The sequence below is a fragment of the Fundulus heteroclitus genome, chromosome 2 (assembly GCF_011125445.2).
Source record: "Fundulus heteroclitus isolate FHET01 chromosome 2, MU-UCD_Fhet_4.1, whole genome shotgun sequence".
Classification (NCBI taxonomy): Eukaryota; Metazoa; Chordata; class Actinopteri; order Cyprinodontiformes; family Fundulidae; genus Fundulus; species Fundulus heteroclitus.
In genome coordinates this window covers 9,243,024-9,260,837 of record NC_046362.1, presented here as the reverse complement: position 1 = coordinate 9,260,837, position 17,814 = coordinate 9,243,024, and the positions used below count along the sequence as shown (strand labels likewise).

Below are 17,814 nucleotides of genomic sequence, written 5' to 3'. Positions count from 1 at the left end.
TGAGACGGAGAGCTATCTGTTTCAGCCGGGAGGACAGAGTAGATGGACAACACTGCCTTGTTTGTAACATAAGGCCAAAATAAACTTTTATATTGAGTTAACTTACTTGGTATATTGTTGGTAGCGCATACTCCAGCCGCGGGCTGCCTTACATGAATGCACTTCTAGTTTATACATTACAGTCAGGCAGTCTTGTAGACAGCTCAGGGGTCCGATCAGGTATTGACACAGAGTACCGTAATGCTCTGAATATCCATTGAGCGGAGCGTCTTGTTGTTAACCAAGTTCATACTTACACATTTTAACAGATTTGTGAGTGCATCGTAACATATAAAATCGGTCAGTAAGCACAATGGTAATAATATATAAGGCACCATTCATTCTTGAGAAAATTTAAGGATTTTAAGTGCGCCTTATAGTCCGAAAAATATGATATGTAGATGCCAAAGAATAAGCTAAATCGAAATAAAAATTAAAACTGTGATCACTACAAGTCAAATTGCCTGAAAGCCTTTTGGACGAGACTGAAACTCATTGTCATTTTACTTCACATCTAACTGCTTCCTGCATCTCATCCCAACTCTTTTCACCCAGTTGTTGTGTGTTTCTTAGCCTGAAGGCTTGTAAAAATGAGCTCTTCTTTAAATTGCAGTGCGACATTCTAAAGTAAAGCTGTAATGATTGTGGTCTGGTTTTTAATGCAGTGCTGCACATGGTATATCCTCTCCCTGCTTCCCTGTTTTCCTCCTGTAGGCTTCCTCAGCCAACGCTGAACACGAGCCAGTAGTGATGTAAGCCTGTTTTATGGTTGACGCCTTCCAGACCTCTCACCTGTTTCTCAGCTTGTAAAAAGGCTCCATTATGCCTCATTAATGTCTACCTAATAGTTGATTGATGTGAATTGTGTCAGCGATGATCAGCTTTTGCTTTTGATGGATTAAGGAAAGACTTAAGGGACCTTTGTTATATCAGCAATAAACATAAGGACATGAAATACTTTCAGATTTCCTTGTGTTTATTATTTAAATATAGTATTTGCATCACAGCGGTGCTGTAAAAAATAATCAATCCCTCATGATTGTTTTTTACAATTTTTTTTTTTTTTAATCATAAAAAAAGTTTTTACAAAAAACCCCGGCGATGAGCTGTTGACGGATGAATGGAGGTGGCAGAAGATGGATCCAGCTTTTCCATCACTGTGCAACGTCGAAATCAAAGGAATGTTGCCCTTCACTTTTGCCACCCTAGTTGGTCTCAGAGCTTACACAGTTTATTTCCTCGGGCAGCAATGCTCCGAAAAGAGAGAGTTAACAGTGTTGTGAGAGATTAAAATCTGCAGATGAATCAGGTTTCCAATTTCACTGGCAGCACCAGGCCTGCAGGCAAAGTGGCAGCGTTCTGGATTACTTGTGATTCAATCTGAGAGTTGATGGCCGTCGAAGTGCTGAAAATCCTTTTTTTTTTTCACAAATCAAGTTTTATTGTCAAGTTATGCAACAGTAAAGAGACTTTTTTTTATCCCCTTGTATTGTTAAAACCATCTTCGAAACCCAGATAACATTTTTTTTTTACCCAAGCAGCAGCTCGTCTTTGGGTATTATGTGTGTTTGTGGGGGATGACGGTTTTTCTAATAGTCTGACAGACCGGCCCGTTTACTGACCTCTAGAGCTGCTTACACAACTCAATCATCTTTTGGAGGAGCCTCTTCTGGTTTGGTTTGCAAATAAACATTTATTGAATCGTATTTCAAAACTTTAGTGCGGCAATGTTTTTCACAGATACTGCTTTAAATCCTCAAGTATACAGATGCAGACCCTGGTAGTCTGTTCAATTCTTTATAAATACAATGCTATGTATATTCTTAAAAACTTCCACACTATGTTTGTTTTGTATGACATTTATTGTTTATTGATATCTTGAAAATATTTCCTAGAAGAATTTTTATTTATTGTGACAAAGATCAAATTCTAAATGAATCATGTTTGAAAAGTCAAAAACTGGATGTGTTGTCAGAATTGTTATTCTATTTATTTCCACTGTTTGATCCAGCAGAGCATCAGTGAATATCAATAGATTAAAAAAAACATGATTAAATACAGTTACTGTTGCAGTTTAGGGACCTAAATCTCACTGCTGTATATAACCTGGTCCTGAACAACCCTCTATCAAATGGATCTGTTTTCCAAGAGAGGCAGTTGTTTTTGTAGGGCTGAGATTTCTGCGCCATGCAGGCACAGTCAGAGTTACCTAACAAAGACTGCAAAGAAGTAACACATAACCTCCGTTTAATCATAATAGAATCACAAAAATCGTAGTTTTCTGTCCATGTCGCCCACCTCACAATAAATATTTTATGCAAACGGTTTCTGACGGGTAGCGCTGTGTCTGACTGGACACAAAAAGCTCCAACCTTCAGTAAAGTCACGTCTGACTGCGGCTAGCGATTCTACACCCAGAGCAGTTTTGTTAGCATGTTTACACTCTGCTTCGATAGCTTGGCCGGATCACATTTTGGCGATCTTCCTTGTCGCATCTTGTGCAGACAGAACCTAAAGAAGGAGCTTCCTCACTTCAGAAACTTAGTGGCCAGTAAAGTGTTGCTGCACGGTTGCTGGCGTTGGACCAGCAACTGTTGGGAATGGAAGAGGTGAATTTGAATCCAGAAAGATTGCTGCACCGAGCTGTTTTCTTTTTTTTTTAACCAGGTTGGCGAGTAAACACCTAAAGCCAAAGTATAAAACTGCAGCTTTGTGCGCCCAAAGCCCAGCCAGTATGGTGTGAGAGCACGCTTCATATTACAATGGAGAAAGTCCCTTTTTATCCTGGGAGAGCGACGGCAGCGGCCAGCCTCTCTGGCAGCTGCTCGGCCCAGTTTGCTCTGACAGACCGACCGACCCTGAGAAATCTGGAGAATGGGATGGCTGGAATGTTTCTTTCTGCCACAAAATCACATTTCTGCCTTTGTCTGCGATTCAGACTGATCCACGATTTGTAATCTTTTACCTCAGCAGTGAAAGACTACGTTCAGTTCCCACACTGACAGCACTGATGTAGTTGGAAGAACTTGTCTGAAGTCCTTCAAAAGCATTTTTTAATGGCAGTCTGGGCTATCCTGCTGAGATTAGTCGAGGGCTTTTTCAGCCAAATGTTCCCTCCTAATTTCTCCCGGCCTCATCGTGTGTCATAAAATCACTAGATTCTGACTTTCATGGCTGCTTGGCTGCTTATTCACCGATCTCCACTATAAACATTGACTGGTCAGGCGTTTCTGGCCCATATTGCTTTAAAGATTTGACTAATGAATAAAATATAAAAAGGTATACGTAGTTCTTTGATAGAGATGGTAGTTTTGAATATAAAAATAAAGGGATTACAAGAATATCACCATTTGTTCATGGAAGCATATGTCCCTAACCTGTTATTGTTAAGCACAATAAAGGGCTTTGCAGGACATGCTGTTATGGACCGAAAATGCTGAGATGTTCCAGTTTTGATGTATTTAATAAACCTGAAAAGTTTAAGATTTATTTTAGCACCTGTTGAGCATGATCAGAGCTGACTGAGGGAAAATTGGCCAATTTACCCCTGGCCTAGTTATTTCTAGGCCAGGGATTTCAGAAACTAACAACGTTTCTGAATAAATTCTTGTGTTTAGGGTCATTTTGCTTTGCTTGCAAATAAAGACGTGTGGGTGGGAGTGGCACCTGTGAGTAAATCTGTGTGTAATGATGATAACATAATAAACTTTCCACAGGTTTTATAGTCTTTTAAGCAGCTCGTCATGACTCATCATTTTCCTTTCAAAAGTGAAGTTCTGCTTTTAACTTCTTGCTCACATAACAACCTTTTGTTTCTATTATGGCGTCGGGACACCTTCATCTGGACCTCCCCACTGAGTAAATGACATTTGGGCCCAAGCGGCCACGGGAACCACGGGTTGTCACTCTGCGAGCCGAGGTGGCGAGGGCATTACGCAACGCTGATGGGGGAAAACGCCGCGCCGCGTTCGCCACCTCAACGCTTGTAAATAAACACGCAGCGCCTGACCTACTCTGACACAGCAAGTCCATTTTCCAGAAATAAATCCCGTTGGTGCCGCTCGAATTAAATTTGCACACTCACCCCGTTTTCGAGTCAGCCAGCTGAGCGAGGGCGCATCTCGAATTACCTAACTGAGTCTGTCCTTTCACTCTCTGCCACACTACGCTCAGCTCAGCCAAGCCAAGCCGGGATCTCGTTAGCGACCGCAGAGTACGTCCTAACTCCGTAACTCCCCCTGTGCTTGGGTTGGTACCTTTTAGGTTATATGAAAATAGAAGTGGTAAGTAAACAAACCCAGACCCTGCCACAGCCCCTCATACCGACGCTATATCAGTGTTGCGGGCCAGTGGGGGCTCCTGGCTGAACGTGTGCAGGGGGAGTGTGACGTATCTGTCTGAGAATGGGGAGAAAGAGAAGACAGGGAATGAACAAATGCACATCCTTATTTGGAGAAGAGGAGCTGGTTTGTGGATTTGATGTTGGAGCTGGCTCTTTGCTTTTTAAATATGTGTGATATGTGTGACTGGGATCGCCTTTGGCCCACGTCGCCCAGATCCTGGCAGCCAGCCACAAGGTTTGGGCCATGAAAGGGGCGGCGGAGCGGCGGGGGGGTGGTTCTGATTCACAGAGCTGTTGAGTGACAGCAACAGGGGCTGCGCTCAAACTACCCAGCAAGCTAGAAGCTGGTAAACAAGCTCTGCTATGCAGTTCATCGTCTTTGGGTTCACATCTGGGACTAGATTTTCTTGAGATCAAAGTGAAAATGTGAGGTTTGCGTATGGATTCCTGTTTTTTGTTTCTCTAGCGTTTGTTCAGGAGGGGGATCCGCTCAAACGCTTTGGCTGATGAGTTGCAAATAAATACAGAATTAATTCACTCACATTTTTATTTCAGCATTGGCCTGGCATATCTGTCTCTTGCACCGGTGTCACCCGCACTGATTCATTTAGCGGAGGCCTGTGTAGACCTCAGAAAACCTTAGCCTGTGTGTTTTTAGACAGAAAAGAGCACTTTTTTAAATAACACGCTATAATGGCTGGCTTCTTAATTCTGAAGGTTGTCGTATAACACTGTCCGTGTTTTATAAGATGCTCTAAATCAAAAGGAGTGGTCCTCATATTTAAGGATTTTGCAAACTTTTCTGCTACCAGGGGATTCAGTTACAGCTAAAATGGTAATCTGGAAAAGATTATAGCTGCTTATCCTAGATAGACTAGAAGTGCATCAGTCAACTTTTTTTACTTGACTGGCTCTGATCCGCGAACTGAAAAAAAAAAAAAAATCAGAAACAAAATCAGATTTTTTTTTCTCTCACTGCTGTTACTGCCAATAATGTCTCAACAAGTTGAGCAGCACATGCTCATTTACTGTTATTGCATAAGCAAGAATTTGGCTCAGTGTAGAGGCGTGCTGGAAAAGAGGTCACACATCTTAATCAGAGCAGCGTTCTTCAAAAAGAGGTTTGCCATATGGTTTATTGCGATACAGAACCAATACAGGCCAACTTTCACTGAATTGTGCTTTTCAGTTCTTCCATTTCACATTGAAATCGTTCATTTGTGGTTAAAGTGGAACTGCAATGCTTTGGTCTGATTTTCTCATGAATTTACCCCCACGTTCCCCCTTTTTGCCCCTGTTCTAAGGTGCATCTGAGAGCAACTCGTTTTGGTGCTGTCACTTTAAATCCAAAGGAGGCGCTAAACCCCCCGCAGGCCGCAGAGCATTCCACTCCGCCCTGATTGGCTATTTCATTTCTGGAGTATGCCGGGGGAGGTGATGAACAACCATTGACTTATCCACTTATAGCTTTGTCACCCTTCCGCTTGGACTACAACAACGCTCCGAGAAATAAAAATGGCGGATTTGTGTACCTGGTAAACTGGAAGTCCATGAGTTTGTTTAGCACTTTGAATCGTCCTGTTACTGAAAAGTGCTATAATAATAAACTGACTTTGCCAAGCAGCTGTGCAGGAAATCCTGCAATGCAATTGTTCAAAAAAACCTAATAGAAAACAGATAAACTAGACTGCTTGAAATGTGATCCAAAAAGAATATACAGATATCTACACAGCTACTGGAGACGAGATAAGAAAGATAAGAAATACATTTATTGACCCACAGTTGGGGAGTCTGGGAGTGACAGTGGCTAAATACACAGATTTACGTACTAGATGAGTAACATGAATAACAAGCTAAGTTAGAGCCAAGTTCTAAAGCAAAAGAGAATGAACTTAACAGACATGGGAAAAAAATAAAATACTGCGCAATTATTGATAATACGGCATATTCAGATAAAAATGCACTATTCAAGGTAAATAGAGGAAAGACAGCAGCTGATTTACAGAACGATGTGGACTACATTCAGATTTTCCGCATTCCTACAGACTCCAAGTCCACAACAAAATGTATTTAAGCGCTAAAAACAATTTGGATTCTGCATGATACGTCCCCTTTAAGTCATAGTGTTTGGTCAATAATTAGACTATACACTCTGCTAAATACATTTTAAGCACAAAGAAATGGTCCACGGGATTCGAACCAGCAGGAAGCAGAGGCAAAATTGCAATATGTAGCTTGTTGCAAATGTCTAAGGACTTTATGGAAGAGTGGAAAAAGAAAGCCCTTGTTGACAGAAAGCCAACAGGAGCCTGATTTAAACTTTGACGAATACCATGTAGGGGTAAATAAAAGTAAAGAAGTTGTTCTGGTCAGATGAGACCTACATGCAAAAAACGACATGGTGAAAAGTGAACACACCGTGGCCAAGGTTAAACATGTTGGTGGCAATATTTTGCTGCGTGGAGGATTTTCTTCGGAGGAAAGCTTGTCAGTCTTTGGTAAGATTGGAGAATATCCTTCTAAGACGACTGAGCTTGAAATATATGGCAAAAAAAAGTTAAAAAAACATCCGTTTCCAGATGTGCAAAGCTGTTATAGAGACGCTCCAAAAGACCCGCAGCTGTAAATGCAGTGAAAGTTTCCTTTTTCAAGACACTAAACTGGAGCGCTTCTTCTCACTAAGACACATCTTGTTGGTTTTTATCCTGACGGCTCTCTCTCTGTTTGGCTGCAGTTCTTTGATGCTTTTGTACCAACTGCAGTTTTTAGAGCTTGGCGAGTCTGCAGACCTGCAATTAGTGCCGACCATAAACAACCAGAATCCCACTGAGCGCTGCCACGGGTGGCTGCCCTCACCACGACAATTTGGAGTTTCCCCCCTTGTCCTCAAATGCGTCAGATGTAGGGCCAGATGCCCACCCTGAGATTTAAACTGTGCGCCTACTGAGAGGACTGGAAGAGAGTTTGGAAGTCTGAGGCGAAATCTGGAGGGAGAAGATGTACGGACGCCTCAGAGGGAGGTAACAGGAATCATGTGCTGTAACGACTGTGGCTAGAAAAGGGTTTAACTCGGAGACATCAACGTCCAGGAGACGTCACGCTCCTCTTCTGTCCACCAGAATCATTCTTAAATATAGTGCCTGATGCCATCTGAACGTGATGCAAGACCTTGTCTCTGATCGGTCTGATGCTGTGTCCGGTCTGCCGTGAGATGCATTGGATTGACTTCAGTGTCAACGCGCTGCTGGACCTAACGCCCCTTTATCTGAGGTTTATGTTCACGCTTTCACAATTATCATAGCTATCTCATCACTCGTCAAACTCTGTTTACAAGATTTCTGACCTGGGACATCATCTATGGATAAATAGCCTTTGTCTTATGTTGCGATTTGCTAGCAATGGAGGTATTACGTATTTTTTTGTTCCAGATTATCAGCGGATTACTCAGGATAAAAATCTAGAAGCTGTTACATGGTCTTTTTCAAGTTTGACTTATGAGTTTGCAGAGTCTTGTTATTGTTCTGCGCATGTTTTTGTTGTCTACGGAACTAATTCCCATTCAAATGGGATACAAATTAAGATGCGTACCACAGTGGGACAAAAGTGTGCATTTAAATCAGAAAGTAAAATTCTCTCTTTATTATTGTTGTAATGATCCAATTTAAAGACGTACAAATTTGACTATAAGAATTTTTTTATTTAGTTAATAGATTGCTCCAAAAATGTTCATGGGCAGGAATACCGAGTTCCTACACGCTCTGGAAATAATTGGAATTTGATTTTAGCTTTTCTTAGGTTTGGATAAGGATGGAAAACTAAAATAAAGTATAGAAACGGTATTTGTATGTCCACATTTGATTCTTTTCTCATTAACAAAATATTCTGTCCATCCAGTGTTTAAGGGTTCCAGATTAAAATCCTGTTGTTACTCTAGAACTGTCAGCAGTCAACAGAAACGTTTATTGTTGCTTTAGAAACGAGCCATTGAATTCTGAACCCGGGAATAGAACCTGTGGCTTTAAATGACTTTAAATCAAATTTCTTTGCTTTGGCCTGTCTGGTATGAAGGGAATCTCTGAAACTTTTGGTGTTTCCAGCCAAATCCCGTAATATCATATGTGGTTTCAGGGTTAGTGTAATACAAAGTCTTTGATCCAGGTTCTGTTGAGCTTGGCATGTTTTTCTTCCCATGGGGATCCGAGTAGTTGCTTCAGTTTAAGATCAAACGCCTGCTGCCACACATGCACAGTGCCCAAAGCTCACTTTGACAGCATATGAAATCTTAACATCCAATTACAGTTTGTTGCCAGGTTGGCTCGGTCCTCATCTTTTTCAAGCCTTATACATAAAAGATGTCCACCCTATCATTGGAACAGCAGCGTGTAAATAACCGCAGAGTCCTGCAGCTAAAGGAATGGCTGCTGTTGGGCTGCAGTAAAACAGTTTACATAACATAATGTGTTGTCAGCTCAGTATCTGCGCCGATTACCTTTACTTACCGGGCATAAGCAGACGCATGGAAATGTTTGGCCGCCTGTCTATTGGAAAAGAAGAAAAAAACTGCAGTGCTGCACCAATTAGAGCAGGAGGAAGGAAGTGGTCAGCTCTAAAACCAAGAGCAAAGGAAGGCCCAGGGGAGTCTTGGCCCGCATTCGGTTCTGAATTCATACTCAGGGGCACTTTAGACCTATTACTGCACTTTAACCTAAGAGCATTTTAACCTTGTTTCCTCCATCTCTATCAAATTATGTGGCCCTAAGCTTCCAAAAGGTGAGGATTATATCTATTGATTAATGTCTGCTTTGTTCACTTGGATGTTTATTTATCTTTAATTCTTTTTGGGATGGAGAAGACTTAAAAGTAAAATAAGATCCAAAGGTGTTAAGGGTCCTGAGTCCAGATAAACAGAATCTGATACATCCAGATAAATAAGTGATGTGCCGTCTGAAAAAAGGATGCCTAAACTTTTCCAAACATTTCATCTGTTTTTTAAAGTAAAAATTACATTTTAAAACCAAATGTGAACACACCATTATAAACCAAAGGGTTAGACATAATTCTTAGTGGAACTCCTTTTCAAAGCTTCTCCTTTACTAGACTCATGTACATGTATTCTCATTGCTAACATTGCTTTAAGTCTTAAAGATTTATTCTTTGAATTCACCCCTAAGCGACAGTGCTGTTTAAGATCTTTCCTACAGGAGACGTGTTGAATAAAAATGTTCCCTTAAGTTCCCAAATACAATTTATTTTACATGTTCTTTGTTCTTAACAAACAGCTAATGAATTACGCTTATTTTGCATTTGTACATAATTTGAGTCGAAAGAACCGTATTCAATATATAACGAATCTAGAGTTTAATGCATCCTGCACTTTATACTTTGACGCTATTGACTTTAATTTCTGATTTGATATAATTCATATGTGCTCTCCAAGATTTTTGGTTACACAGAGACATCAGATTGCAGACACTTCCTATTTAACCAAATTATCAAAAGTAAGGTAATACCAAATTAATTAATGATGTTTTACTATTTGCCTTTGCAAATTCCTTGTTATCTGGGTCATGGCAACACCAACAGGCTTAAATGGTTTTACTATAGATCAATTTATGAACAATAAACCAACTGACTTCAGTCCTTTTCTCAACAAAATGCCTTCATCAACAGCAAATAGCTCTCAGGACTATGCTGGCATAGATCTATGCGGGTTAAAGAGAGGAGAGGAAGGCGAAACACAGACAAGATGTAATAGGCTCAAGTTGCTGGACTACCAGTTCTCCAAGCACTCAGAAAAACCACTTGGGGCTGCTGATAGTCTCTGGTTAGCAGCTCTGGGCCTGCCCCAAAACAACACAAAAAACAATGAAACAAACAATATTTGAATTGTTTTATGTTAAGCATATTATTTCTGGCCAGACTTACTTCTTACTTTGCGATTGATAACGAAGCAACGATGCGCTTCTCTCCTTGGAGAATGTATGGTCCACTTTTTGTTTTTTAGTGTTTAAAATACTTAAACATTTTACCAGATTAAATAGTGGTCAAATACAATCATATAATGCAAGGATGTAGATATACAGTACATTTGTAGTAATTTATTGGTAGAGTTTATGAAGGGTACAAAGAATTTGAACATCTGGGCATTTTAGCACCAAACACACATGTTTTAATCTAGTTATGGCGTTTTGATTTAACACTAGTGTTTGTCTTACTGTCTGTAGAGGTGAATATGCCATGTCCCATCCAGTATTGTATATCGATGCATACGGCATCAGGCGGAAACCTCTCATTCCTGCCCTGGTGTGATGGTACTGCCGTGCATGCTGGGAAATGTATTTTACTAGTTAGTTAACTTTTTAACCAACCTCTTTATTGGTGCTACCCCTGCTGCGCCACAGCTTTGTAATTTCTTGAATAATGTTTCATGATCAACAGTAAAGATCCAAGAATACACCCACAGCTTTTTCCTTGCTGTTCAAAGCAAGTTTTTTGTGCAAATATAGCAGCTCTCTCTGTGTGTACTATTACTCACAGAGTGTGTTGTTTTAATTAAATAATTCAGTTCAACAAAAAATATTTTCCAATGATTTAAAAAAACTGAAGGAAAAAAAACAGACTCTGTGTGACTCAAGTGATAATCTGTCTTCTGTTTAATTTATGGGTTTGACTTTAGCAACCATCGTTTTTCAGATCATATATGTGTTTACAGATATAACTTTTCTATTATACCTTTAGCCAATGTTATCAAAACATACAGTAGAGAATATTCTGAAGATGTTCCCTAATAGAAAACGAAGAAAAGGAATACCAGCAACCGAACCTACAAACTGCACGTGGGCCCAAAATATTAACATGTTTTCACAGTGCACCTTCTTCCACCCACTGACCACTAAAAGAAACAATATTTGTGTTGGAATATGCGCTAAAAATGAAATCGTGTTAGCAAGTGTACCCTCTTAGAGCAGAAAATGAAACCTTTCAGTGTAAACAGCTTCCCCTCCTCCAAGCCCTTAACGCTAATAGTTTAGAACCACACGCTGAACTCAACAATAACAATTCCTTATATAGCTTGTTTTCTTGCCTGAGCAGACTGCAGGGTGAGAGGGTGAAGCCAGCATGACATGACTGCAGGGATGAATTTAGGGGAGGGGAGTGGTTCATGTCTAATTTCTGTTGACTCACTGCCTTAAATGAGAAGTGGGACGTGACAGCGTTGTGCAGAATAGGTTGGGAATTGCTTGTTAGTCCGTCGGCATTATTAATTCACCCTGGCTCTTTGTCTCTGTGATCTGATTGGTATCATGCATCAAGAGGACGCCGTGTTTGTTTTGGTTTTAGTCACGTTCTCAGCTCGGGTCCTCGAGGAGATCCAATGACCACAAAGAAATCACAATAATTATTTTATGTCTAGACTTGCTGTCACACAATGTCACGAAGGTGTGGGACCATTCTCCTACTGAGGATGCAAAGCTGTCTGTTTATTAAGTGTTTATGGTCCATCTGAGGCCGTTAACACCTTTGTTGTCTCATCGTTGATGTTTAATGAAAAGTCATCCTAGTTGTAGACTGTTTATAACTATCACCCTCTTCTATACTATAAGCTTTACAACTAAGTACTAATTCTAGATCAGCTGATACATCAGCTCATTATTTCCTTTTAGTAGAAGTTATCATCAGATGTAAGACTGGCCAATATTTTGATTCTATTAGTTTATTTTACGACTGCATAGCTAGATTGTTCATGTACTATTAGTACAATTATCTTTTTTTTTTTTTTAGCAACTGTCAACAAGTGTCAGCAGCTATAGTCTGTTTGGCTTTTTATCCGTCTCCACTTTCTTATGCCAGAACTGGTATAAAATGGAACAACTGTACTCAGCCCAGCCTTCACATATCTGTGCTCGGCCCTTTTGCTGAAGGTTTTTCCTTTCCGTTGAAGGGGAGTTTTCCTCTCCACTGTCACTTCATGCATGCTCAGTATGAGGGATTGCTGCAAAGCTATCAACAATGCAGACGAATGTCCCCTGTGGCTCTACGCTCTTTAAGGCGGAGTGAATGCTGCTTATCAAGACTCAATTCAATCTACTGGGTTTCCTTAGAGAGGAACCAATCTGTATGATTTGATTGAATTTGACCTTGTAAAGGGCCTTGAGATGTCATGTATCATGAATTGGCACTATATAAATAAAATGTTATTGAATTGAAAACACCTCACAGATGCTGAAAGGAGGCTATTCTGAGTCTTGTTCCTGCAGTAAAGGCTTCCACATACAAGAGTATTCTCGTCAGATCCAGTAGCACTTAGTTATGTGTTGCTCTCTGATTGGAATGGAAAATTAAACGATTTTTAGTGCTACCTGCTGAATAATCACCAGTCAAGGCCAACTGAGCTCAAAATTAGAGCATTCTGGTAAAAAAAAAAATAATTTTTCAGTTGTCTTTTAAAACTAATGCATCCACCAAGGAACCTGCAGCACATTTTTGTTTTCTTTTATGGACAATATATTTTTAGGGAAGGCCACATATAACATTGTTTGTATATACAGCCTTATTGTTATCTGCTAAACTCTTCCGTATGTACTTCAACAGAAATTCTGGTCATACAAACATACCTGGTTTGAAATAAACTTCTTAAGGACCCTGGTTACATGAAGAGCTTAGATCTGTGGTACTAAACTGCACAGAACAACTACTTGTATTTTTATTATTTATTGAGATCTATTGAAACCATCATAGAACCAAACAGTGGAGAAAATAGTAAAGGTAACATTTTCAGTAATACTGTTTTTTGTTTTGGGTTTTTCAGACATTAACCGGCATAGACATTATCCTTGTCATGATAAATCTAATTGATTATCACAATAAGCGATTATTCACGTTAATGATAAACGATACGAAAAAAAAAATGACACTCCTGGTAGCACTGAAATGATGCGTTCAATGAATGGAAAGATCCGATTCTTGAGTTCTGGCCTCATTTTTCTAGTCGCCCTTTTCAAGATGTACCTTTATATACAATAAAACAACGTGTTGGAACATTTTGTGTGCCTGTATGTTGTAAAGATTTCTGGTCTGTTTATTTTAAGAAAAAAAACCACAAAGGTTATTCTGCCAGTTAAATTCCTTTATCTTAAGGGTTATTTTTTTTCCATCTGGTATTACAGGCATATCAGAAGTTGGAGGACACGTATTTCTTGGTGACATTAGGCTGATATCTGCCTTATCTGTGGCTTTTCTATTCTGCAGGAAAACTGTCTGCAGTCAGAAGATGGACAGTGGAGCTGTCTGAAGCATCAAGGCGCTGACACTCTTGGCCCTAGAAGATCGGAGGAAACGGGGAGCCGTAGCCTGGCAGGTGAGCCAAGTCAGACTTTCTGTTGCCTTTTATTTCCTGACTGTCATCGTTTGGGTTAAACAGTCATCACAGTGGGGGAGGTGGGGGGGGGGGGGGGGGTGTTTCCCTTTGTCCTGTAATCTCTCCAAGTATGACAGTTTTACATAAGTGCTCTCATTTTTCTGCTGTACACCGTCTTTTCTGCCCAGTCTTTTTCTCTGGCTTTTGTTTTAGCTTTGTTCTTGCATTCTTCTTCTTTGAAAACTTTAGCAGGATTTGGATGCCATGCCTGCTTCTACATATACATCTTTACAGCAAAACAAGGCACATAAGCAGGCTCTGCCGTGTAAAATGCTAACCTGTGGTTTAGCTTTCCCAGACAGATTGTTATTGATGTGTTTGTCATTATAATATCTGTAGAGTTCTCAATCTTTTACACGATGCTTCAGTCATAAGCCCCATTTACACTACCCTTGTTAAACCGATCCATGCCGAGCTCAGACCGAGCTTGGATCAGTTAACCATGCCGAGTTTGGTTCTTACGACCGTGTACACATCACGCTATCACGGTTCCTCGCCTCCTAGTGACGATCTACGGTACTACTGCTCTCTGGGATTGAAGGAGAGAATCAAGCAAATAAAAATGGCGGCGCCCGTAACATTCAGGAAGTTATGTTTCGTTATAATTGTGATATTTCGTTGTTTGTGGAGAGTCAGGCGGAGAAAGCAACTTTTGGTGAATTTACTTGACAGAGACGGCTTTTGGGAATTGGATAAGACAAATTAACGTCTAATCAGGATTTACAGGCGCAGGAAACAACAACAGACGCTGAGGTTCAGAACCAATGACAATAAAATTCAGATTTATCTGGATGTCTGCAAATTAGTGGACTGGCCTCTAATACAGCATCCAAAAAAAAAGAAAAAACTGCAAACTCCACAGAATTAAAAGCTAATAGCTTTCAATTTAGGCAAGTTTGTTTTCAATAAAAATATTAAAACTTAAATGAAGTTGTGTTGGACTTGTTTTTTTAGTTTTTTTAATTACCAATGTTTTTTGTTGCACATTTAGAAACAAAGCTAGGACACAGCACTCAAATTCTAAGTTTCTTTTAGGATAAATTTACTGTAAAAACATTACCTTGTATGTCTCACCTGCTGGAAAGCTCAATCAGTGAAGTGTAAACAGGAAGTCTCTGAACTCTCTGACTGGGATAGATATGGAGATCTGAGAGGGATCGCATCGGTTTGTCACTATGTGTAAAAGATGCACGAACAGATTTTGGTGCATAAGGGTTTTTTGAAAAAAAAAGAAAAAAGGAAACATACACAATGTAACTTTGTAATGAATAATGCTTAAAGAACCCGATATTCCAACCACAGACAGTTATGTTTTTAAAAGGTTTATTGAAGAGATTGAGTTTTGGTTGACGAAGCAGGCAGAACCAGACTTGACCAGATGCAGCAGAAAGTGACAAACTAGAACCGGTGATGAAGGCAGGGACTGACCAGAACAGGCAGTGTGGACCGAGGAACCACCAGAGAAGGCAGAGTGAGCGGCTGGAACTCACAGGGAAACAGGTAGACTTGTGCAGCACGCAGACACAGGCAGCTTTCAACAGTGACGGCTGAAAACACGAACGAAGCAGAAGAGTCCAGCTGGCTGAGCACATCACACAAGACCAGCTGTTGTGGCAGAGCGTGGATGACTGAGGCAGGGGAACAGGTGAGCAGAGTGGACTCTAATTAATGCAGCAGGTGGAGCTGATTAGGAGCTGAGTGGTGGCTGGAAGGAGACTGAGCTGATTGGATGATAACTGGTGGCTGAGGAGTGGACAGAGCTGATAGGCTGGTGGCTGAGAGGTGACAGGGTTGATTCTACAAAAGTCCAAAATAAATAGACAAAACCTTAAATCATGACAAACTTATACCCATAGGTTAATGTCATTGATAGAAAATGACTACTGGCTTCATATCAAAACTAGAACAGTTTAAGGCATTAATAGTGGAGCACCAATCTGTTAGCCAGTTTTACCTTCATCAGCTCCTTTACTGCTGATCTGCAGGTGAAAACTGAGAAATCAAAGGTAAAACCTCCCAAGGGCTACTGGTCTGTAAATGCATCCGGAGGTATTTGTTATGCAGTTTTATTTCTTAATTAGATATTCATTGAAAAACTGACTGAACTGAAATCAGCCAATTTTCCTTATGACAAACCAATTGTAAACTTCTACATCCTGTCTTTTTCTGGGAAGTAAAAAGGCGCCATAAGGTCACGATAAACAGCATCACTTTGAGTGGAAGCTGTTTCTGTGTGACATTTACTGTCAGAGAGGTGTTTAAAATGAAGTAGGAGGAAGTACAGAGATGTCAAAAGATTCATTCAAAGGAACGTTTATTTTGAGACATATCTGTGGGACATTCCAGCTGGAAGAAAATGAGTGAAACTTCAGAAGACGACAGGAGGTCTTACTGCAAAACTGCTCTTCTTTTAAATCTCTCTGAGCTTTTAACTTCTGTCCTGAAACATTCTGAATTTGACTCAACTAGTTTATACATTATAATTATAATTTCACAATGTCTGCTCTCTGTTACACTGCTAGAAAATGTTTCTGCTTCTAATTTGAGCAATGAGTGACTGCTCCTGATAGGAATGCTCACAAAACACTGTGTATACTTGTTCTTTTATATTTTTAGATTATACTTCTTAAACCATAATCCGAATTGGCCAAAAAAATGGCACACACTAGCTTTTTTGAAACTTGGCGTCAGAAATTGGTCACAAAATTCTGATCTGAGCTGCTTGGTAATTTCATGCTAAAATGCATAAATCTGAATATTCTTCTGTTTCATTTTGCATTGGATTAAATACTGCCTCTATCAAAAAATCGGCAGTGCGTTTGTTACATTTGGTTATTTAATCAACACACAAATGAGTCCGTGTCTGTACTAGTCCTTAGAAACAAAAGCTTGATCAGCGTATCTGTTCAGCGTCGCTGAAGCTAATGTCTTATCTCACTGCTAAAAATGTTCTGTTTGGAAGGACGGTGCAATCGGAGGACAAGTTCTCCTTCGTCCCTATGGAGGGTCAGAGCACTGTGGGAGTCGATGTATATTGGCTGACAGTATGTAGCGTGTGTGTCGATCCATCATTTCTTTTTATTCTGTTTATTGATTGTTGCATTTCCCCTTGATAATTGTCAATGATAAACGGGCTGGAATGTGTCCTGTGCTTTCTACCTCTAGAGTTACCATTTCAGCTTTGTTTACTGAACGCACCCCTTCCTTCTGGTTCGAACAGCTAATAATCTACAGTTTTCCCAGTAGGATCCGCTTTGTGAGATTTAATTGAATCATACCATAGAAAGTATCTACCTTGCAGCAAAAAAAGTGTGAAAGTGGAGACAGCCTGACTCGTCATGTCCTCGAAGCCCATCGTGTTAAAGTCAGCAGAAATCAATAAATTAGTAGGCATCTAGAACATGTGTTCCTATCACACTCCTGTTTCACCCTCTTGTGTTTGTCCTGCTAAGTGGAGTGTGCAAGCCAGCAGCTGTTGGAGTTCCCATCAGAGAGCAATAATGGATTTCACAAAGAGTCACAGATGTCTAAGACATCAATATAAAATGATCTGTGGGTCACCTCTCTGCTCAAGCTGTGCAGTATATTACACATACGTATGCTAACTAACAGCAGTAACCAGATAAAAAGTGGGGTCATCTTTTTTTTTTGACTTCTAAAATATTTCAAAATATTTCTTCTCTGTCTACAGATTAAACTTCTTCCCCTCAGGACCACCCCTCTCCCCTCCTGACCTCAATTTGTTCTGTTTAACTTTATAGATGCACTTGGGCTCTTGAAGCATAGGAACGTTTGAGGAGGGGTGGGAGGAAGTTTCCAATAATTCCTCTAAATCGTGTCTCCATGTTGCGTGCTATAGTTACCCTGGGCCTGTTTCACTTTAGTTATGGTAGGAATGTGCCATTGCATGAGAAAAGGTCATCATTCCTCGTGGCCTGTCATGGCTCTCCCAATCCTTAGTCAAGGCTTCCAACATGCTGACATTCTTTCCCACACACGCAACCATACTCACTTT

General features: G+C 40.2%; 1 protein-coding gene across 2 annotated transcripts in view; it reads left to right on the top strand.

The window, feature by feature from the left end:
- peak1 (pseudopodium-enriched atypical kinase 1) overlaps positions 1-17,814 on the top strand; it is a 109,701-nt gene that overhangs the window by 8,816 nt on the left and 83,071 nt on the right. For both annotated transcript variants that reach the window (XM_036147299.1, XM_036147298.1), the window contains exon 2: positions 13,631-13,739. The gene's annotated coding sequence lies outside the window, so the exon portion shown is untranslated. The remainder of the gene's footprint in view (positions 1-13,630; positions 13,740-17,814) is intronic.